This window comes from Hylobates moloch, unplaced genomic scaffold, assembly GCF_009828535.3.
Source record: "Hylobates moloch isolate HMO894 unplaced genomic scaffold, HMol_V3 SCAFFOLD_5, whole genome shotgun sequence".
NCBI lineage: Eukaryota > Metazoa > Chordata > Mammalia > Primates > Hylobatidae > Hylobates > Hylobates moloch.
Genome location: NW_026652280.1, coordinates 150,604,324 through 150,629,980, shown reverse-complemented (window position 1 = coordinate 150,629,980; position 25,657 = coordinate 150,604,324). Strand labels below are relative to the sequence as shown.

At 37.2% G+C, this 25,657-nt stretch overlaps 1 protein-coding gene across 6 annotated transcripts in view; it reads right to left on the bottom strand.

The window, feature by feature from the left end:
* SLC44A5 (solute carrier family 44 member 5) overlaps positions 1–25,657 on the bottom strand; it is a 392,569-nt gene that overhangs the window by 206,203 nt on the left and 160,709 nt on the right. The window lies entirely within an intron of this gene.

Below are 25,657 nucleotides of genomic sequence, written 5' to 3'. Positions count from 1 at the left end.
TTTTACCACATGAGGACACAGCATTCCTCCCCTCTGGAAGATGTAGCAACAAGGTGCCATCTTGGAAGCAGACACCAGTCACTCACTAGATACAGAACCTGCTCATTCCTTGATCTTGAACTCCCAGCCTCCAGAACCATGAAAAATAAATTTCTATTGTTTAAAAACTACCCAGTCTGTGGTATTTTGTTATAGAAGCGCAAATGGACTAAGACAATCATGTATAACAGCATTTGCTGATCCTGAAACAGTATGATGTGGAGAAAAATGCCTATGTTTCCTCACTGATCACTGTTAGTGGGAATGGTGAGAGATGAGAGAGAACACCTCTGGAAGGGCTGTCATTGATGTGCCGAGAAACTTAGACTTTATCATATAGGTCAGGTCCTCAGACTTTAATATGAAGTCCTGAATCTTGTTTAAAATGCAAGTATGTGGACACCATCCCCAGAGAATCTGACTCAGTAGGTTGGAATGGAGCTCCTTGGGTCTGCCTTTTTGACCAGCATATCAGGAACTCTCATCCAGGTGGTTAGAAACTCTGCTGTAGATAAGCAAGATAGTCTCAAGGGCAGCAATACATTTTAGAAAGATCACTGGTCTTGAGCTCAGGCCTCTAGGCTCCAGCCAGATTCAGCTCACTCTCTACTATTCCCCACCACCTCTCTTGTAACTTTGCCCAAGCACACAATTTCATTTAAACATCCAGCATTTAAACATACCAACAACAGAATAAACAGCAGCAGCAATGGACACTACAATAAAGCAATGAATCTTTACCAGTGATTAAGAACTGGTTTTATCATATACCTGTACAGTTATGTGAGTGGAGGATTGAGACATAATTGGAGAACTCCATGGGAAAAATAATCCAAACCTTTTTATTGAACTGGAAAAATCTCTCCAGTGAAAAGAGCCAATCCAATACTTGAAGTAAACACTGGCTTTAAAAAACATTGCAGTTGAATATATTAGCTTCTGGGCCTCAATATATTATCAAGAAGAAACAAAGCAAATACTTAGGGAGTCAATAAAGTCATTAAAGATTCTGGTCACTTCTATAAACCCTCAGTGGTTCACCTCCCCCCAAGCTATCATGATTACTATTCAGACCAATGAACTGTGTTTCTAACCATTAGAAAATCAGCAGCTTATTGTGGCTTACTGTGTGTGGGACTGATTGGGTTACACTACTTTAAATGAATGTGAGATATGAAATCATTATTTCAATATTGTTTAATAATTAATTAGAACTTTTCAGAATTGTTTTAGAATGTCAAGGTTTAATTAACTTATTTATTTAATAGACCCATATGTGACCTTCTTTGCAGAGAGCCTGTGGATTTCTTCAGCATTTAATAGTCTAGTGGGGAGGAGGAGTGGGTTTTTGTTTTTTATTGGAGAGCTGAAATACACTCATTGTCTTTTTATCACTTTAATAGTTCTTTGTGTTGCAGGTAAAGCATTATTAATTCATGTCCAATGAGAAATATACAAGATTTTCGAGGACATAGCAAAAACTAAGCAATAAAAACAATCATCCGAAGAGAAGGGGAGGAATAGGTCAGTCCTTTAGATGAAAACAGGTAATTCAAGTAAATGCTCAAAAGTATAGTTTGCGTATTTCCTAATAGTCAGAAAGTAATGTCTCTGTATCAAAGTTCATTCCTTTGCCAAGGGAGGGGAGGGGTATTATTTCAGTGTCGAATTTTTGCGCATTCTTCAGTTCATTTTATTCTTGCCTATGTGTAGACAGTCTCCACTTAGAATATGTGAATGTCAAGCCAGTTCATGTCAATAATGAAAATAGGATTCCCTTGTGACTCCTCCCCCTTCATTTTTGTAGCAATTTGCATTAAATCAAAGTTAAGTTATCTTGTCAACTTTGATCTCTCCTCAATTGCTCTAAATCCTCTAAGAAATCCATTCCCCAGGCTGCCTGGTGAACCTTTCTAAAATGAATCTTTATTAAACAATACCTTTGCAGCCAAAGGAGTTTCTACACAAATTGAACCAAAGTATGAATATTCTTCACCATAAACCAAGCTTCTTTTATCCCACTATGAGGCTGTTTCAACTAGCCCCTGCAAACATTTTCTGCAACTCACACGGGGGGAAACAGTCATATTTACATCACAAACTAAACAAAGGGTCTCTTCTGCAAGACTAGTACATGCTCTAAACACTGTCATATTTTTTATGAATAAAAGCATAATAGTTTCTTCAGCTCTCAAAAATGTTTAAATATTATGTGTATCATTATACATTCAGAGGCTGACACTGCTATTATTTTACATGATCACCAATTGATGCCGATAGGAATCATTTCCAGCGAATGGTTATAATGGTCTACATGGCAAGTAAATTATTGCTTGAGAGACCATTTTTGCTGTGTGACTACACTACTGAAAATTACACCCAGCTTCATTTTGTAATATTGTCTTAAATGGCTAGGCGGAGTCTTTGTACTGTAGCTCAAAATACATTTCAAATGATGTTTAGAGATCTCTGTTCACCTGAAAAAAAATGCGAGGGTCCATTCCAAAGAAAAATTCTATTATTATGCTCTGTCATAAACAATTATCACAGACAATAACAAGCCACAAAGAAAGCCACTTGCTAGTGTGGATTTAAACTGAGAGTTCTGAATATACAGCCCCAAATGAACCACACCCTTTTCCCCACCCACTCTAACATCTTCTGGACCAAAGCAAATCTCTCTACCTGTGCTTGGAATTTATCCCTTCCTACCTGTTGGGAACTTGGTTCTATTATTTATTTTTCATTTTTGTAGCCTCAGTCTCTCCCTCTGCACTGCCTCTTTTTCCTGTGCTATAGTTTTATCTTTCCCATCAAAAATAATGTTTCTTTGACCCTGATTTCTCCTTTATATAACTACCTCATGTCTCCCCCTTCTCCTCACTTCACAAATGAGAAGCAAATGCTCAATAAATATTTATGGATTAAATGGGTAAAGAGAAATCTATTTCCCTATTGCTTCATCTCACACTTACTCCTCATTCCACTGCAATAGATAGAAACTACTGAGCCCATTCCTCTACCACAGCTGGTCTCCAGAGGTGGCCAATAAATTTCTCATTAAAAAGTACCATGAGCTCTTTACCCTTCATTCTAGCTGACCTCTACACAGCATTTGATATTGCTAACCAGCCCTCATTATGAATACCCTCTCTTTCTTAAATTTTCTTATAATATCCTAAGTCAATTATCTCACCAGTTCTTTGAAAACTCACTGATGGCACATGTTGTTCTAACCCTCTCCTCCTTTTTGCTCTACACTATTCCAGTGAGATCTCACCCACAGACAAAATTTCAACTACCTTCTCTGGCAGCCTCTTCCGAATTTATAATCTTAGTTCTCTTTCTCTTTTTTCCCCTCTTAGATCTGTCTTTCTAAATTCCTTTTATACCTCTCCTGATAGAAAATCATGTTGGCATCTCAAACTAAACAGATCTGAAACAGAATTCAATCTGCTCTTCCTCTGTTTTAGTTCGTTTTCACACTGCTGATAAAGACGTACCCAAGACTGGGTCATTTATAAAGGAAAAAGGTTTAATTGATTTCACAGTTCCACATGGCTGAGGAGGCCTCACAGTCATGGCAGAAGAGTAAGGGAAGTCTTACATGGCAGCAGGCAAGTCAGAATGAGAACCAAGTGAAAGAGGAAGCCCCTTATAAAACCAGCAGCTCTCGTGAGACTTATTCACTACCACGAGAATAGTATGGGAAAAACCACGCCCACGATTAAATTATCTCCAGCTGGGCCCCTCCCACAACACATGGGAATTATGGGAGCTACAATTCAAGATGAAATCTGGATGGAGACACAGCCAAACCATATCACCCTGTCATCTCTAAGCCCTCCTTTCCTCTGTGTTCTCACCTTAGCCGAATAACAGCACCATCCTCCTGGTTACATAGTTAGAAACTTGAGTGATTTGTAAGGAGGCTCCCATTTCCCTTACCTGCAACTTCCACTCAGTGTCAACAACTCTTGATACTTTTTTGAAATGTCTCTTGAGTTTGCCTCATACTTTTCCATTTTCCTTGCTATTGTCCTAGCTTAAATTTTTAGAATTTCTCAATGAGGCAATTACAGAAACTATTAACTGATCTCTCCGCCTCCAATCTCATCCATTCCCAACCCATTTTTTCATATTAATAGACTAAGTTCTCTGAGAGTAGAAATGTCTTAGTCACCTTCATATTCCCCTGCACAACTACTCAATACGTATTTGTGGAAATGAACTCCCACTGCCAGCAATTATCTTCATAAAATACAAATCTGTTCCTATAAATTCACTGCCTCCAAACCTTCAATGACTCTTGCTGCAGAATAAAGGGAAAACTCCTTCGTGTGACACTCAGTCTGCTGTGGCCGGGTCCTAACCTACTGTTTTGCCTGATCTCCCTCCTACCTCATGCCTCCCACCTATCTGCCACTCCCGCCACTATTTAGTCTTTCCACTTATTTCTAGAATCCGCTCTGTATTACTCCATCCATGGTTTGGAGTGCCTGTTTTGTATCCCTGCCTATTGAAATCCTACTCAACTTTTAAGGTCAAACTACAATTTCACCTTTTCCATAAATTTTTCTCCAAGTCTTCCTGTAAGGACTAATTGCTTCCCTCTCCTGTACCCTGGCACTTTGTACTTCCACGTGGCACACACTGTGCTATGCTCCATATTACAGTTAGGTATGGATACGTGTTTCCTTAACCAGCCTCACACACACTTTGTAAGGACATCTTAAATCCCCCACTATGCTTAGGCCAGTGCCTCACAATAGAAAGATTCAATAAAGGATTACTAAAGTCACTTAATAACTCTTCTTTCATCTCATTTTACAAGAGCTCAGTTTAGTAGTTTTAGTACTTTCCTCTCTGTTCCTGCCACATTTGGTCCAAAATACTTAGATGTATTCTGTTCACTCAGGCCACCTCCATCCCCGGAAGCACTCTTTGTACAAGGTACTAGAGTTTCAGTTAACTGAAATATATATGCCAATTAACTGAAATATGTTAATACCTATTAACTAAAATCTACATGTAAGATAAATGTTATCTGTGTGGTTTTAACATGGAAATTAAGAATCCTGTCAATAAATCTTACTTTTTAAATCATTAATCTTTTACATCAGCATCACTCTTGGCCCTTGGGGGGAAAAGGGGGCCTTCTTTTCTAAGGTTCTTCATTCCGAAGATGCTTCCATGATCTCTGATTCCAGATTTTTATACACCAAAAGGATACTCCAAGAGTGACTATTCTCCACACCTCATATAATGACTTCACTTCTTCCCACACAACTGTGGAAAGAAAGACTCCTCTGTGGAGCTGTGGAGACAAAGACCTACTTCCCTCCTCCAGGTCAGGTAAAGCTAGCTCCTTCCTACAGGAGCAAACTCACACATGATGTCCTTTTATTGGTTTATGAGAACCCAAGACTCAAACTTAAGATTGTAACAACTGAATTCTATACTGCTTACCTCATAAAAAATAAAAAGATCATCACCAATGTTATCAGCATTCTTTCAAAGACATCTTTAAAACCCATGTCTTTGTATTTTGCTCTCCACTTTTGCACCATCACCACCACCACACACACATGCACACACATATACACACACATACACATGCTCACAAAACTACCACAACCTGATCTAAAAAACATTTCACCTGTTAACTTCAGGGAGATTACATTAGAAGTTATCATCGCAAATAAGAGTAGCCATTTAAAATAAATTTAAAAACATAAATGAAGACACACTAGTTTACAAAATTATATTTGTACATGGCACTGAGTTTTAACAAATTTATATTTTACTTTCTGACTATAAAGTATCTACTTATCATGATAAAAGAGTAAACTGGTTTTCAAGATGTAAACATCTTTATCTTTACCATAAAGAATCATCTAAATTATGTGTGTGTGTAAAACCCTCAGTTTGGTTAGTTCACAGGGAGTAGCAGCTAATGTTCAAAATTATGACGATGAATTTAAGTAATAGGGTAAATGTGGCTTCCTTCTGTATTATACATTTTTTTAGGTTTCACAACTTCTATACATGTCACAATTATAATACTCTTTTTCTATCACTGATTATTTAAAGTTCTATTTCTTTCTAAAGAAAATTTCAATTGGTAACACAATAGTAAATATTCATGTATGTAAAAATATCTAAACAGAAAAGGTACAGTAAAAAATACACTATAAAAGATTAAAAATGGTATACCTGTACAGAGCACTTACCATGAATGGAGTGTGCAGGTATGGGAGATGCTTTGGGTGAGTCAGTGAGTGAGTGCTGAGTAAAGGTGAAGGCCTAGGACATTACTGTACACTATTGTAGACTATACAACCACTCAACATTTGGGCTACACAAAATTTATACACAAATATTTTTCTTTCTTCAATGATAAATTAACCTTAGCTTACTAATTTCTTTACCTTAGAAACTTTTTTAATATTTTAAACTTTTGACTATTTTGTACTAACATTTAGCTTAAAACAAAAGCACAATGTACAGTTGTAAAAAAAAAAAAAGCCTGTTTTCTTTTTGTCCTTAGTCTTTAGCTTTCTTCTATTTTTAAATTTTTTATTGCGTTTTTTAAAGTTTTTAAACTTTTTTGTTAAAAGCTAAGACACAAATGCACATATTAGCCTAGGCTAACGTGAGGTTAGGATCATCAGTATCACTGTCTTGTACCATGGTCTTGACCCACTGGAAGGTCTTCAGGGGCAATAACACACATGGAGCTGTCATCTCCTATGATAACAAGGCCATCTTCTGGAATACCTCCTAAAGGACCTGCCTGAGGCTGTTTTACAGTTTACTTTTTTAAAAATAAGCAGAATAAGTACACTCTAAAATAACAATGAAAAGTATAGTATAGGAAATATATAAATACATAAATCAGTTATACAGTCATTTATTACCATTATCAAGTATTCTGTACTGTCCATAGTTGTATGTGCTATATTTTTTTTTTTTTTTTTTTTTTTTGAGACAGAGTCTCGCTCTGTCGCCCAGGCTGGAGTGCAGTGGCGCAATCTCGGCTCACTGCAAGCTCTGCCTCCCGGGTTCACGCCATTCTCCTGCCTCAGCCTCTCCGAGTAGCTGGGACTACAGGCGCCCGCCACCACACCCGGCTAATTTTTTGTATTTTTAGTAGAGACGGGGTTTCACCGTGGTCTCGATCTCCTGACCTCGTGATCCGCCTGCCTCGGCCTCCCAAAGTGCTGGGATTACAAGCGTGAGCCACCGCGCCCGGCCTGTGCTATATTTTTATACAGCTGACAGGGCAATCGTTTTGTTTACAATAGCATCAACTCAACTACAATATTACAATAGCTATGATATCACTAGGTGATAGGAATTTTTCAGTTCTTTTGTAATATTATGGGACTATCGCTGTATATGCAGTCTTTCATTAACTGAAACATCATTATGCAGCAGATGACTGTACATGCAGCTCCTCACTTTTCATATAAAGAATGAGCCAGTGACATCATTTGCCTCTATCCTGACTTTAAGGACTGATAAGACAAACAAAATTTTATCCTGAATTCTGATGTCTGTATTTAGTCTTTAACAGTATTTACTGGAAGAACTTGTCTTTGTGGGAATTGTAGAATTTCATCAAGGGTGGCTTCAGTTATTGTTAATGAAAAAACAGTTGTCCAAGGTGAAGAAGGGCCTATGGGGCATCACAGCAATGATAAAGCAGGATGGTACAAAAACACCAGAATGATTAGCATCATCTCCAACACTCTCACTGGTATTGATAGGTGGGCAATAGTTTTGTAAGCTTCTGAAAATTTACCAGAGCCAGCAAGAAAGCAATAATTTTTCTCTCACCCCTTTACTTCTGAGGAGAGATTGTTAAAAGAGCTTCAGCTTCCCTGTTGAAAGACTGAGTTAGCTAAGGGGAGAGATAAATTGTGTGTGAGTATAGTGGGTTTCCAATAATGCGCATTTCTTTTGATCTATTGTTAGTACTATATTTGTCCTTTTGGATTCTGGAACTGTGTGATGCCGTGATTTTGAGTAGGATTAGCCCCCAGAGTGAGCCACTGTTGAGAACTACTTAGCCATCTTCTTATTCACTCTAATAAAAAAGAAACATCTCACAAAATCAAGCAATTCAAAGCCCAGCTACTCAACAGGTTATGTGAAAGAATGTTAAAGTTTTCATTCAAGAGATAGGGAGAAATCATGCTAAGAGATTAAGAGAAATGAAGGCTAGTCATTGGATTCAGCAATCTGGAAGTTATTGATGACCCTGACAAGTATAGTTTTATGACATGAAATCATGGGGAAGAAAGCCTGATTGGAGTGGTTTTCAGACAGAATGATGGTTTCCAGAAATGGCAAACTAGAGTTTCTGAAAGAGACCCTTCTGCTATAAACCAAGTAGATCATGAATAAAACATTCTGCTTTAAAGAACTGCTGTGTTTGCAGAAACTAAGAACAATATCCAAGCATCTCTATAACCACCACCAAAACACATCACAACATAGAACAAATCCAAGAGCTGAAACCTAAGTAGGGAACACTGTGCAGTAATAAATGAGAAGAGGAAGTGGGGTATGTGCAAGGCAAACAATTGCTGACCTCATCACAACTAACTAAGATTAAGCTTTAGGCAGCTGCAAGACAGGGAAGCTGAACCTCAGATTCTCAAATTAGTCCAAATACTTCAAAGAGGCTACAGTGGTCCAGACTGATAGGATCCCAGGCTCTGAGCAAAAAAGCCTGGGATTCTTTCTGAAGAAAGGCATCCCAATTTAGGCCCATAGCACTCTAAATAATTAAGGCATAACAAATATAAACTTTCAATTAAAAAAATCACCTAACACCATAATCAAAAACAAACCAAAACAAATGATAGATTTAGATCTCTTCAAAGACTTCAGACAGTGAAATTAACAGCAAAAAAATAAAGTCAAAGTCTTTTAGGATAAAGACTATCTATGAAAATACCAAAGAAATAATACATGAAAGCACAAAATAAGCAAGCAATATGCTATGGTTTGAATGTTCCCCCAAAGTTCATGTATTGACAACTTGATGATCCCCAATGCTTCAGCACTGGAAGACGGGGCCTAATGGGAGGTGTTTCGATCCTGGAGTCACAGCCTTCATTAATGAATTAATGCCATGATCTCGGGGGCAGATTTGTTATTGTGGGAGTGGATTCCATATAAAAGAATGAGTTCAGACCCCTTTACTCTCTCTTGCCCTTTCTTTGCTCATCTGCCATGGGATGACACAGCAAGAAGGCACTTGCCAGATGCCAGCCCCTCAATCTTAGGTTTCTCCACCTTCGGAGCCATGAGCCAATAAATTTCTGTTTATATAAGCTGACTAGTCTGTGGTAATATGTGGTAAAAAAAAAAAATGACCAAGGAGATTTGAAAAGTAACTAACAAAACTTGTATAAATTAAAAACATTATTGTTGATATTAAAAATTCAATGGATCTAGGAAAAATGGTGCATGCCTGTAATCCAAGCTACTCAGGAGGCTGAGGCAGGTGGATCACTTGAGCCCAGGAGTTCAAGACCAACTGGGGCAACATAGTGAGACCCTGTCTCTAAGGGGAAAAAATCTCAATGGTTGAAATAACAACATTTTAGCAAAGCTGAAAATAGAATCATTGACTAGAAGACAGAAATAAATAGATAATCCACAATGCAGCTCAGAAAAACACAATATGTAATATTAAAGAGATATAAAAGAAATGAAGAGTAGATTTAAAAGATCTAAAAATCCCCTATCCAAAGTCCAGAAAGAGAAAATGGAGAAAAGGCAATACTGGAAAAGGTAATGGCAGAGAATCTCAAATTGATAAAAGACATGAATCCAAAGACACAAGAGACACAATATCTACAAACAGGACAAAGAAAAAATATCCATTCTAAGACACACTATAATAAAAACTGAAGAAGTATACACAATGAGAAAATCTTAAGCCAGTCAGAAAACAAGCTAATATTATCTAAAGATTGACAGCACACTTTTGAACAGAAAAAAATGAAAGCCAAGAAGACAGGGGGAAAATAACATTAAGAAGTACTGAAAAAAAGTGACATAAAATTGTACATCTCTTTATTCATTCACATTTATTTAGATGCCACTATGTGTCAGAAACAGAAAAAAAATGAATTCATATAACTTACATTGTAGTGGTGGGAACAGATAATGAAAATGTAATTAAATATGTCAGATGCAACGGTGCAAATAGAATAGAAAAGGGAATAGTAGTAGCAAGAAAAAGGAGAATTTGCAATTTTTAAAATTATTGTGGTTTGAGAAGTTCTCACTGATCAAGTGACATTTGGACAGAGACCTGAGGGAAGTTGGAAAGAAAGGTAAAAGCATAGTTATGAAGAAGGCATTAAGGAAAAGATGGCAAATTCAAAGGCCATGTGGTAGCTCCAGGGCATGGCTGAGGAAGAGCAAGAATGCCAGTGTGGCCATAGCAGTGGGAGTGACAGTGAGAGCAGCAGGAAACAAGGTTGGAGAGATAACAAAGCTAGGGTAAAGGATACCACTGAGACCTTCCAGGTGACTACAAAGGTTTTTCCATTTTACTCTGAGTGAAATGGAAAGCTATTAGAGGGTTTTAATCAGAACCATCTCATGATCTGTTTTACGTTTGTAAAGAATGACTTGAATGAGATTATAAGATGGAAAGAGAAGCAAGGAAACTAGCTGGGAAAATATTGCAATAATCTAGATTATGGTAAACATGGTGCCATGTACAAGGGTGGTAGGGTGCTTTAAGGAAAACTCTGTCAAGAATGAGGGCAAGAAAAAAACATTTTCACACAAGTGATAACTCAATTTACCAGCAATAGTACTTCACTGAAGGAATTTCAGAAAGCAAAGAAATCATCTCTGAAGAAAACTCGAAATTTAAGAAAGTATGGCAGGCAATGATATTGGGAGGTTATAATACAAATATTAATATTAAATAGTATTATATAATATTACTAATATAATAAATTAAATAATGATAATGACAATAATGCATAATTTCTGGGGTTCCAAATAAAGAATTAAAATTCTGCACAATAGCATACATAACACAAGAAGGTTAATTACAGCACAAATGTTCTGGAATCCTTGAATTGCTAAAGAGGAGGATTAAGATTTTAACTTATTTTAAATTAAGCATCTGTGGTAAGCTTACAAGGATAACTAGAACAATAGAAATAGTGTATGACTTTCAAACCAGTAGAGCAATGTTTCTCAAGGGGAGTGTAAATGACAATTTGTGCAGGACAATTATTCATTAGACAAAACTATCCTGCCATTTATGCAAGATATTCAGCATTCCTGAACTCTGCTCTCCAAATGCAAGTAGTACCCACTTCAGTCATTGTGACAATCTAAAAACACCACAGATTTCCAGATGTTTGCAGGGAGAGTACTGTATCACCTTTACATGAGAACCACTGAAGTTCATGGAGAAAATAAATTAATTTAAAAGTTTAGCCACACTCAAAATAAAAAGCAAGATTTTTAAAAAGTCAAGGAAAAAAAAAATAGAGAGGCCAAAGGGGAAAAACAGTATATAACTAATCATAATAAACATAATTGAACTAAATTTGGAGTATTAGTTGAATTAAAAAAAATTACCCAATTACATAATTACACTGTGTACAAGTAACACTTCTAAAACTTAAGCACACAGAAAGATTTTTTTAAGCATTAGAATACAGCATCGTCTTCTCCACTGCTGAATTTTAACATTTTTTAAATGTTAAAAAATTCAAGTGTTTTTAAATATTAGCCAAAAGAAAGTTAGATTATATTATTAGATATATTACGAGATGTATATACTATTAGATAGTATATATTAGGAGATTTTGACATGCTTTACTTATTGCCAGGTCAAGGACACAAAACCGCAAGTAAGGTGTAAGTGATTTGAACAACTCAATTAGCAAGTTTGAAGATATGTGTGTCCATATATTCCTACATATATTTCTATACCTAAAATGGGTGAACACATATTCTTCTTTTACACGAATGATCACTTAACTAATTTCTTGATTGAGTGATTATGTGCCAAAGAATATTACAGACACTTGACAGGCATTAACTAATTCATTTAATTCTCATAAAACTGCCAAGAGATAGGTCTGTAAGGACAAAGTTTAAATCTGACCCTTTGTAATTTGGCTCTAGTGCCCATGTGTTTAACCAATATAAAACATTTTCTGAAGGAATATTTTCACAACATAATACTTAGAAATTTTCACAAATTTAACAAATTTATAGCTGCTAAAGGAAAAAAAAAATCATGAACCTTGTTAAAGATGGTAAAGGAAGACTATTCAAGAGACTACTGCAATTGGGCTTTGCGGTAGGGAAAAGAGATTGAACTCAACTCCCTGACAAAAAGTGTCTTCTTAACCTTGAGTCAGGTTTCTCTGAGACCTCTTCTTGACCAGGCCCTGATCTTAGGTTCTGCCCTTTGTCTGCTTATTCCAATTTTAGCAACTATCCTGTTGTGTTACTTTAGTAAGAATTCCCCTCCCTCAATATCTAATCAGATGCCTCATTCTCCACCCTTGATATCTTCTTCAGGAAGAATACTTTCAAGTCAGCTCTTACAAAATCTCCCTTGCCCTGATGTTTTCCTCTTAGTAATTTTCTTTCCATTGACTCCCACCATGATCCTTGGCTATTAAATCCCATTAGACCTTCTTGTATTCAGAGTTCAGCCAAGACTCTTTCACTTACTGCAAAACCCCTCTGCAGCCATCACTTCCCCCTACTGAAAAACTCTATTGAAATAATCCCCTTCTTGAATAAAGTCTTCTCGACCATCTTTAACAAGTGCCTAAATAATTTTCAACACAGTCCACATGCTCTTGATGCAATACTGTTCATTTAGAAGTCAATAACAAGAATAATAGAAAAGGATAATTTTAAACTCCATAAGTTGGATATTTAAAGCAAACATGCATACTTCCACATACTTCTAAATCATTCATGGGCCAAAGAAGAAATCATAACAAAACCTTTTCAAAAATCTTGGAATTGATTAATAAAATATTGCATACTGAAACTTGTGGGAAGCTGTGAAAGCAATACTTTGAGGGAAACATTAAGTTAATCATAAAAAATTACCATTTTTGGTAATTCAATAGCAGCTGAATACCAGCAATTTCCTACGGTTTAAGCTAAACCTGTAGCCTTACATGCTTATATTAGAAAATAAGAAATGTTGAAAATTAATGAGTACAGCTTTGAACTTAAGAAGTCAGAAAACATAGAATAAACTCAAAGAAAGTAGAAAAAAGTAAATAAATTTAAAATTAAAAATAAGCAAAGCAGAAAAAATCCTGCCTCAGAAAGACTAAAAGCTTTGAGAAAACTCATTGATTGATACATAAAAAAAGAAAACACAAATAAATGGATATTGAATATGAAAGGGGTGTAAAACTACAGATATAGGAATGTTTAAAGATAAAAACATGAACGACTTTATGCCAATATTTATAAACTTATAAAAATGTATAAATTCATAGAAAAATATAACTGACCAAAACTTACTCAATAGGAAGCCTGAATTGTAACTACTGAAGCATTTAAATGACAATGCAAAATCCATATATATTTTTAAAGACCTATATTATTTTATAGGCAAGGTCTACCAAAGTTGTGAGGAACATATCTCAATATTCAAAATGTTCCAAAGAACAAAATATGAGAAAATATTCCCAAACTCCCATTTTATTATCTAGTATAATCTTAATCCCCAAAGCAAACAAAATTACTGTTTATTAAAGGAAAACTTCAGCCTTTCCCAATCATAAACATAGATACAAAAATTCCAAATTAATTTTTTTAAGAAAACCTAACAATACAAGAAAAATGTGGTCAGAAATGAAACGGCCATTTAAAAATAGAAAAATTTATAAATGTTATTTTCACAGTAAATGATTTTTAAAAACCATATGATCATCTGAATGGGTATTGTCAAAGAACAATTATACATATGGTATCATTTTACCCAGAGTTTTACTGTAAAGAGGAGAAAATAAATAGTGCTGATGTCCAGGCGTGGTGGCTCATGCCTGTAATCCCAGCTCTTTGGGAAGCTGAGGCGGGCGGATCACCTGAGTTCAGGAGTTTGAGACCAGCCTGGCCAAGATGGTGAAACCCTATCTCTACTAAAAATACAAAAATTAGATGGGCATGGTGACGCATAGCTGTAATCCCAGGTGCTTGGGAGGCTGAGGCAGGAGAATCACTTGAACCTGGAAGGTGGAGGTTGCAGTGAGCTGAGATCTCTCCACTGCACTCCAGCATGAGTGACAAAACAAAACTCTGTCAAAAAAAAAGAAAGAAAGAAGGAAGGAAGGAAGGAAGAGAGGGAGGGAGGGAGGGAGGGAGGAAGGGAGGAAAGAAGGAAGGAGAGAAAGAGAAAGAGAAGGAAAGAAAGAAAGAAACAAGAAAGAAAAAGAAAGAAAGAAAGAAAGAAAGAAAGAAAGAAAGAAAGAAAGAAAGAAAGAAAGAAAAGAAAAGAAAGGGAGAAAGAAGAAAAAGAAAGAAACAAAGAAACAAAGAAACAAAAAAGAAAGAAAGAAAGTGCTGAAGATGGAAGGAGACATAGGAATAAGGAAAAATTTTATTGTTATTTTTGCTTTGTTTTTTTTTTAAGATGGGAGATAATACCACATATTTGTATGCTAATAGAGATGATACAAGCAACATGGGAGTGATAGATGCAGCAAGAGATAGCAGGATGATTATAAGAACAGAGTCCTTGTATCAGAAAGAGGAAATCAGATCCCGTGCATAAGGGGAAGGTTCTGTCCTACAGTGGAGCAGAGGCAGTCCACTTGTTTTAGCAGATGGGAAGGCAGATTAGACACAGATGATATACTTGTGATGGGAAGATCATGAAGTTCTCATCTGAGCCACTCTGTTTTCTCTGTGAAGTACAAAGCAGGATCAAAAGCTAATGGTGAGATAGGATTAGGTAGAGGAGAGAATGATGGAGATTGAGGAGAAAGAAGAAGGTGGGAAATAATTAATCGTGAGAGTAGGAGAGTATATTGAACAAGAAAATGTAATGAGACATCCTCTCTCTTGATGTAAATTCTCTTGATATTTCCCCACCTCACTGATGTGGTTTGGATATTTGTCCACTCCAAATCTCATGCTGAAATGTGATCCTCAATATTGGAGGTGGGCCCAGTGAGTGATGTATGGGTCATGGGAGTGGATCCCTCATGAATGGGTTGCTGCCCTCTCCATGGTAATGACTGAGTTCTCACTCTATTAGTTCACATGAGAGCTGGTTGTTTAACATGCCTGGTATCTCTCTTGCTCCTTCTCTTGCCATGTGACACGCCTGCTCCTCCTGTGTCTTCTGCCATGAGTAAAGGCATCCTTAGGCCTCACCAGAAGCCAAGCAGATGCTGGTGCCATCTTTGTACGGCCTGTAGAACCATGAGCTAAATAAATCTCCTTTTAAATTACTCAGCCTCAGGCATTTTTTATGGTAACACAAATGGACTAATATGCCCACTGTCCAGTACTTATTATATAAAATATATTATATATAATATTATATATACAATATAATAGATATGTATATATTATGTAATATATACATATATATGTATGTGTGAATTATACATTCACACACAGTGGTTGAATGTATAATATATACATATATATGTATAAATTATATACATAATCCTTTCCTGGATTTTTCTCCTCTTCCTGACCTCTAAATGTTGGAGTGCCTGAACTCAGTCCTCAGATATCTTCTTTTCATCATGTTTCTGTGTGAGCTCACCTACTCCCAGGGCTTTAAATACCATCAACATGGTAAGGACTCATAAATTGGTATTTGCATCTTGTTCCTCTGTCAGGAGCTCCAGACGTTTCTATCCAATTGCCCATGTGGCATCTATGCTTGGATATCTAAAAAGCACCTCAAATTCAACATGTCCAAAACAAACTTTTTATTTTTCTCTCCAACCTGTTTCCATTCAGTCTTTGACAGTTCAGTAAATGACACCACCATTCATCAAGTTGCTCAGGGAAGAAACTTAGCTTTCCCCTTGATTTCTGTTTCTCCTGTACCTCACATCCAGTCCATCAGCAACTCATATGAGCTCTACCTTCAAAACAAACCCCAAACTGAATTCCTCTTACCACCTCCACCACTACTACTCTAAGCTACCAGCATCTCTTCTCAACATCGCTGCAGTAGTTTCTCTGACTCCCCATTGGTTCTACTCCCAGTCCTGGTTCATTCTCTACATGCAGTGGAGTGATCTTTTAAAAACAGATCAAGTCAAGTAGTCTCTTGCTCAAAACTTTCCATATTTTTTATAGCATTTTGTACGAAGTCCAGTCTTCACTCTGATCTACCTCGCCCTATGTGATCTGGCCTTGGCTGCCTCTCTAATCATATCTCCCCCTCACTCAATCTGCTTCAGCCATACCAGTATTTTTACTGTTTCTAGCAGATGTCAAGCTCATCCTACTTCAGGGTCTTTGTATCTGTTTTGAATGGTACCCCAGAAATGTTGAGATTACTCACTCTTTTGAGTCTCTGCCTAAATATCACCTCTTCAAGCTTACATTTTTATCCAAAAAAAACCCTGTCTTCTTTATCTCTCCCTCTTTATTATGATTTATTTTTCTTGATTGCATGATGATATTTTGTTTTAGATGTTTTGTACATCTCCTCCATTAGAAAGAAGGTCCTATAAAGGCAGAGATTGCCTTGTCACCATTGTGAACTGTGAATAGTGGCTGGCTACACACACACACACACACACACACACAAACACACACACACACACACACACAGTGGTTGAATGTATTCAAGCCCATTTCAAATGGCTTTGGAAATCATGACTAAATTCTATTTGGTAAATCTGTCTTTCAAGTAATTTTGTTTGCATTATGTGTATTAATGTATGGATCCTGTACCCTCTAAAATCTGCTTGCTTCCTAGTAGAAGAATAATTATTTCTTAAACTGACTTTCCCATCTTTAAAATAACACTGAAAATTCTGGGAATTAAGTACCCACAGAGATCACTATTTAGATGCAATTAGCTCATTCATCAGCTTCATTTCGAATACACTGTATTATTCTTTGATTTGATCATGAACTTCCATTTGCCATAAGAAAGCATAGGCCTATGGAAGGTACCCTGGACTGATGTCATAACTCTGAGAGTGGATGCCTTACTTAGTCTCTGATTAGTATAGAAACCTACGAAAGCTTCTGTTAATCAATGATTCCACCACTTCATGTCTTAAACAGGAACAGCTGCCCTAATATGCTTTCAAAGAATTATCTATGAATAAGTATAAAGGAGTTGAAGTGTTGGGAGAGAAGGTATAAAATATTTTGTATTAAGATCATTGCAGGAATTATTGAGGTCCTTCACTGATTTCTATCTCTTTAAACTTATAGGAAAAGCTCATAAAATTTCAAGTGAGGTTAATATGGATTTTGTAAAGTAAGGATAATTTTTATTAAAATAATCACTTATTCTACCTATTTCTAACTTCTAATACTTTGGTAATAATTAAGTCTCTGGATAAATAATATAGAAAGTGTCTTGATAGAAATATTTTAAAATAATCTTTGAGATACCATGGAAAACAAGAGATGCTAAAAATCTGCATTTGATGGCTGTTTTGATTTTTGAAAGGAAAGAGGGTTTATTCTGAATGCTGAGTCTGGCTTCTATTTCAAATAAAATCAACTGTATTAAGTGTAGAGCATGTAAACCCTTCTTAAAATTGAAAGTGATGATTTCTAGATACTCTCATAGGGGAACTAAAAACTAAACTCAAACAAAAATACCCTAATTTTTTCTTTTCTTTTTTCTCTCCTCCTCTTTATTAATTTTGTTTTGCCTTATTTGCACCTTGTTTGTTGAACTAGATTGATAGGCTAGTTCAAAGTTATAGAAATAAATATATCTAGGTTTCAGTAAGTCAGTTTTGTTTTTCATTATACCTTAATGGTTTAGTAAATATAAGCAAATGATAGCACAGTTAGATAAAATTATAATTCCCAAAGCTTAATTTTGTAAAAAAAAAAAATGAGTCTGTGACAACCCAAGGAATGAAAAAGTTTTAAAACATTTTTATTAACTACTCAAATTAAATATAAAATAATATTCAATTAAATATATAAAAGACCAAAAGCTGAAAAAGATTATGAATGTTTTCCATCTCAGTGAATGGCATCACCATTTATCCAGTTCAGTCCTCTCCACCATCTGAAACAATTTGGCTAAGTTGCTGTAACAAAGGAATCCAAAAAATGCTCTATCACAAATAAAAAATGCAAAATGAGTAGAACAAAGGCAGTGGGGAGGCTCTGCTTCACAAGACTATTCAAGAATCTAGGCTTTGTCTATCTTCTCCTAATGTTCAAGTCTGCATAGGTGGAAACATGACCATCAGCAAGGTGTCCATGTTCCAGCCCATGGGAAGGCGCTTAGAGTCCAGGGCAAGCAACTTTGTATTTTAGGAGGGGGCCCGAATGTTGGCCCAAATTTAGTCCATGATCATATCGAACTGAAAGACAGCTTGACAAAAGTAGACGTTAGCTAGGTGGTCACCTATGCAGCTCAAACTCAGAGTGACGTAGGTGGCACTATCTCTAAATGGAAGAAAGGAATAACAAATACTGGGGTATTTAATGGTTTCTGCTGCACACATCCCAAATCTAATCCATCACCGAGGTAAATCTATTTGCCTCCTAGACATTTCACAAACGCACCCATTTCCCCCCATTTCCACCGTCACAGCCCTTGTCTGAGATATGATCACCTCTCACCTGTTTTGCTACAATAGCCTCCTGACTAGTCTCCCTACCTTTACACTAGCCTTTGCTCCCAAAACAATTGTCTTCATTACAGCCAAAAGGCTCATTTTGGAATGTAAATCTAACCATGTCATAACTATGAATAAAAATTTTCAATTGCTCATCATTATTCTTAGGAATCCTTGACAAGAACTCTAAAGTCCTACAGATCTGACCCTCCTTTCCTCTAGTCTCACCTCTCACTATTCTCCTCTCTACACTCCACTCCTACTCAGTACTGCAATCACATTTGCCTTCTGTTTCTCAACCACAGCATGCTCTCTCCCACCACCAAGACTCTGAATGTGTTCATCCCTCTGACAAGAATATTCTCTTGCATTTGCCTCACTGACTTATACATCAGTTCTCTGACTTATACATCAAACTGCTTTCTCAGAGAAAGCATCCCCGAGCCAGGCATTGTCAAATCCCCTGTAATACGTTGTCATAGCTCCCTGCAATTTTGTCGCTGTTGGTAATGATACATTTATTTTTGTGAGTATTTGAGCTGGGGAAGTCTGCAGCTTTAATTTTGGCTTGTTGCTTTCAATAACATCTTACCACATCGGTTGTGTTCTCTTCTCTGGGTTCTCGTCTCTTTCCAGCTTTAGACATTCATGAGACTGGTCTGGCTTACAGTGAAGAACCTCAAACTACAAGTCCTGATAATATTAGCTTCCCTTTTTGTTCCTTTACCCATTCTCACCTCTAGCAATCTCCCTCAGGTAAGAATCTAGGTTACAGTTACCAGGATAGTTAGCCTATGTGGCTCCCCTTTTTGCCCCACTCTCGGGGTTTTAAGAGTGGAACTTGGACTTTGTGGGAATCTTCCTCACTTCTCCTACAGGCTCTCCCATGCCCCTATAACTATTTTCTTCAACTGAAAGCTCATTAAATGGGCCTTTCAGAACTGTGATATATATGTTTATAGAAATCTATTTAACCCAAGATCTAAGAAGAGTGGTTTTTTTCCCCAAGATAGAGGATTAGAGGCTTTTAGTGTGCCTCAGCCACTTGAAAATATCATGGTGGCTCATGCCTGTAATCCTAACACTTTGGGAGGCTGAGGAGGGCAGATCACAAGGTCAAGAGACCGAGACCATCCTGGCCAACATGGTGAAACTTCGTCTCTACTAAAAATACAAAAATTAGCTGGGCATGGTGGCGCGTGCCTGTAGTACCAGCTACTCAGGAGGCTGAGGCAGGAGAATCTCTTGAATCAGGGAGGCAGAAGTTGCAGTAAGCCAAGATCGTGCCACTGCACTCCAGCCTGGTGACAGGGCGAGACTCTATCTCAAAAAAAAAAAAAAATTAATAGCAGGATAATGCATAATGATCAACTTTGTGAGCTTTTTTTAATTCAAGAAGAAAAATGAAAATCCACTTGAATCATGTAGGACACCCCAGATCCCAGGGAGGTGAACACGAGCAAACTGCCCCCATGACACCAATTTGCTGATAAAAGCAAGCGAAGCTCCAGTACTTGAGAGAGGCAGAGAGCCTCCCTCTGTGACTCACCTTTCCACTGAGGATCTGATCAACCAAGGTCAAGGGAGAGCACTGTGTTTCTCCCAAGCCCTGGAGCTAAGTTGGGGAGAGGCTTCCGGAAACTGTGAGGGAAAGGTGCCAGGAAAAGCTGTAGACATTTTCACAGATCCAGGGTTGAGAGCTAGATGCCATTTTTAATCTGGTCACATACAAAATCAGACATTCTTTGGCAACCTGGCAGCATTGCCACGTAGGCACTTTAGTCTCAGGCCAGAGATTGGAGAACCTGCTCTGGAGCAGGGTAAGGGCTTACACAGCAAGAACTGTGGAACACACCTCAGCAGTAGGTGCTGGAATTTTGCTCCCTACCCCCCAACTGCAATCCTGGGGCAAAAGAAAAGCTGCTGTTGCTGCAGTTTCCTCTGGGTGGCAAGACTTGTAGCCACAGCCAGCTTGAAGACATGGAACGGGTCTATGTGTGCTATTGCTGGGTACCCCACTCTGCTACCTTGAGGTTGTGATGAAGTGGGGCCCTCTCCACTCCATGCCCAGGCAGATTTCCAGGGACTTGGAGCACCTGCTCACCTGGATCAGCAGCCTGAGCTACACCACCCTTCCTGTGCAAAGATCCTAGTACAGGAAGGCCCTCCCTCCTTCATGCCCAGGCAGAACTCCAGGTATTTGGAGCACCCACCATCTGGTCCAGCCTCCTGAGCCACCACACCTTTCCTGACTTAGAGTGTGTTACAGCAAGGCCTTCTCTGTTCCACACCCAAGCAGATCTTTAGGCATCTGAAGCATCCACTGTCTTGGATTAGGAGTTCAGCTCACCCCACAACCCCAGGCAAGGAAGCTGGAGCCAAGGAGGTTTCCCAGCTGCATGCTTAGGCACACCCCTAAGCACTTGGTAGCTACCCACTGGATTCTCCCTTGGGACTGGTGCTTGTGCCTGCCAGCAGGCGACTTCTAGGTGGGCCATCTTGGTCTTGCCCAGCATGGCCTCCACTGCCCACCAGAGCTGAGCAGGGGCTCAGACCACTATGCATTCCATGAATTGGCCCATTATCTGAGGCAACAAAGAGCTTTTGCTAGTAAATAAGGATCAAGTATGTACCCAGACGTGTTAGCCGCAGCCAATTCTTACCTGTAAGCACAATCTATGGGCTTGTAGGTTGAACTGCACAGCCCAATATAAAACCTGCCAAAAAAATATGCTATAGAAGCAAAACCAAAGAAGTCTACCCAGCATTCTCTACCATTGTACTCCCTAGGAAGGGAAGGGATAGGAAAATGAACAAAAAATAATACTACTACACAAAAAGAAAAAAAAATCCTACCAGCATGAAAACAATGACAAAAATTAAAACTAACAGCATCTCCAGACGAGAAGGAACCAGCTCAAGAATTCTGGCACCATGAAAAATCTGAAGGTAGTGTCACCATTAAAAGATTGCATTCTGTCTTCTGAAATTGAAAAACTCACTTAAGGAATATCAAAATACAAGTGAAAACTATATTGAGAGACTAGACCAAGAAACAGAAATAATTATTTCAGAACTTGAAGACTGATCTTTCTAACTAAATCAGTCAGACAAAATTTTTTTAAAAAAAATTTTAAAAAGTAAACAAAGTCTTTAAAAAAATGGGATTATTTAAAGCAACCAAACCTATGAATTGTTGACATTCCAGAAAGAAGGAGAAAAAGTAAACAACCTTGAAAACACTCGATCTTAGCCAAAAGGCCGAGAAGCGATACAACCTGGAAAACATATTTGAGGAAATAATTTATAAATATTTCCCTACCCTGCTAGAGAGGTAGCATCCAGATACAAGAAATCCAGAGAACTCCAGTAAGATACTATACAAACAAACCTCACAAAGGTATATAGTCACCAGACTGTCAAAGGTCAATGCTAAAGAAAAAAATCTTAAAGGCAGCTAGAGAAAAAGGTCAGATCACATACAAAGGTAACTCCATCAGTCTAACGGTGCACTTTTCAGCAGAAACCTTACAAGCCAAGAGAGATTGAGGGCCTATTTTCAGTGTTCTTGAAGATAAGAAATTCTAACCAAGAATTTCATATCCTGCCAAACTACGCTTAATAAACAAAGGAGAAATAAAATCTTTTCCAGACAAGCAAGCACTAAGGGAATTTTCTATCACCAGATCGGTCTTACAAGAGATCCCTGAGGGAGCTCTAAACATGGAAATGAAAGAATGATACTTGCTACCACAAACACCCGCTGAAGTACAGAGCCCACAGACCCTGTAAAGCCCCCACACAATAGAAAGTAAAAAGCAACGAGCTAACAACTTAATAATAAGATCAAAACCACACATATCAATATTAACCTTAAATGTAAATAGTCTAAATGCCTCAGTTAAAAGGCAAAGAGTGGCAAGTTGAATAAGTAAACCAGATACATCTGTCTATTACCTTCAAGAGACCTATCTCACATGTAATGACACCCATAGGCTCTAAGTAAAGGGTTGGAGAAAGATTTATCATCCAAATGAAAAAAGAGCAGGGGTCACTATACTTACATCAGATAAAACAGACTTTAAACTAGCAACAAACAAGGGCAAAGGGGGGCATTACACAATTATTAGGGATTCAATTCAACAAGAAGGCGTAACTATCCTAAATCTATATGCACCCAAGATTGGAGCACACAGAATCATAAAACAAGTACTTCTAGACCTATGAAAAGACTTAAATAGCCACATAGTAATAGTGAGGGACTTCAGCTTCCCACCAAAAACACTATTCAGACCATCAAGGCAGAAAACTAACAAAGAAATTCTAGACTAAAACTTCAACACTTCACCAATTAGACCTAATAGACATCTACAGAATACTCCACCTATCAACCACAGAATATACATTCTTCTCATTTGCACACAGAAAATAATCCAAGACGGACCACATTCTTGATCAAAAAGCAGTCTCAATAAATTTTCAAAAACTGAAATCATACTTTATCTCAGACCACAGTGGAATAAAAATATAAATCAATACCAATAAGATCTCTCAAAACCACACAATTACATAGAAATTAAACAATTTGCTGTTCAATAACTTCTAGGTAAGCAATTAAAGTAATCGAGAAATCAATAAATTCTTTGAAATAAAATGAAAACAGAGACACAACATAACCAAATGTCTGGGATGCAACAAAAGTAATGTTAAGAGGAAAGCTTACAGTATCAAACTTCTACATCAAAAAGTTAGAAAGATCTCAAATTAATAATCTAACATCACATCTAGAGGAACTAGAAAAACAAGAACAAATTAACCCCAACCTAACAGAAGAAAAGAAATAACTAAAATCAGAGAATAACTAATTGAAATTGAGACCCAATTGAGATCCTTTGAAATTGATACAAAAGATCAATGAAACCAAAAGCTGCTTATTTGAAAGGATACCCAAGATCAATAGACTACTAGCTAGATGAACAAGGAAAAATAGAGTGAGGATACAAATGAGCACAATCACCAACGACAATGATGACATTACAGCCAATCCCATAGAAATACAAAAGACCCTCAGAGACTATTCTGAATACCTTTATGCATAGAAACTAGAAAATCTAGAGGAAATGTATAAATGCCTTGAAACACACATTCTCCCAAGACTGAATCAGGAAAAAATTGAAACCCTGAACAGATCAATACCAAGTGCTGAAATTGAATCAGTAATAAAATAGCTACCAATGAAAAGAAGCCCTAGGCAAGATGAACTCACAGCCAAATTCTATCAGACATATAAAGAGGAGCTTCTACCAATTCTACTGAAACTATCCCAGAAAATTGAGGGAGAGGGACTCTTCCTTAACTCATTCAATGAAGCCATCCTCACCTTGATCCCAATGTGTGTGAGGACACAACGAAAAAAGAAAACTACAGGCCAATATTCCTGATTAACACAGATATAAAAATCCTCAACAAAACACTAGCAACATGAATCCAGCATCACATTAAAAAAGGTAATTCTCCACGATCCAGTGGGCTTTATTTTTGGCATACAAGTTGGTTCAACATCCACAAATCAATAAATTTATAAACAATTAAAAATAAAAATAACATATGATCATCTCAATATATGCAGAAAAAGCTTTGATGAAATCCAACCTCACTTTACGATTAACACCCTTAAGAAACAAGGCATTCAAGGAACATATCTCAAAATAATAAGAGCCATCTATGAAAACCCACAGCCAACATCATACTGAATAGGCAAAAGCTGGAAACATTCCCCTTGAGAACTGAAAGAGAGGAATATGCCCACTTTTACCACTCCTAGTCAAAATAGAACTAGAAGTGCTAGCCAGAGCAATCAGATAAGAGAAATAAATAAAAAGTATCCAAATAGGAGAAGTCAAACTATCTCTCCCCACAGATAATATAATTCTATATCTAGAAAACCCTAAAGAATCCTCCAAAAGGCTCCTAGACCTGATAAACAACTTCAGTAAAATTTCAGGATACAAAATAAATGTACAAAAATCAGTACCATTTCTATACACCAAAAACATTCAAGCTGAGAGCCAAATCAGGAACACAATTTCAATTACAATAATAGCACAAAAATATTTAGAAATACATCCAACCATGGTGGTTAAAGATCTCTACAAGGAGAGCTACAAAACACTGCTAAAAGAAATCATAGATGACACAAACAAATGCAAAAACATTCCATGGTCATGGATTGAAAGAATAAATATCATTAAAATGAACATACTGCCCAAAGCAATCTACAGATTCAACGCTATTCCTATCACACTACCATTTTCACAGAAATAGAAAAAAACTATTCTAAAATTCATATGGAACACAAAAAGAGCCCAAATAGCCCAGACAATTCTAAGCAAAAAGAACAAAGTCAGAAGAATCACATTGCCCAACTTCAAACTATATTATAAAGCTGTAGTAACCAAAACAGCTTGGATCTGTTTAGTAACAAAAACAGACACATGGATCAATAGAACAGAATGGAGAACCCAGAAATAAAGCCACACACCTAAAGCCATATGATCTTCAGCAAGTCAACAAAAATAAACAATGGGGAAAGGACCCTCTATTCAACATATGGTGCAGGGATAGCTGGCTAGCCATATGCAGAAGAATGAAACTGGACTCCTACATATCACCATAGACAAAATTTAACTCAAAATGATTAAATATTTAAATATGATACCTCAAACTATAAGAATCCTAGAAGAAAATTCAGACAAAACCATTCTGGACATTGGCCTTGAGATAAAATT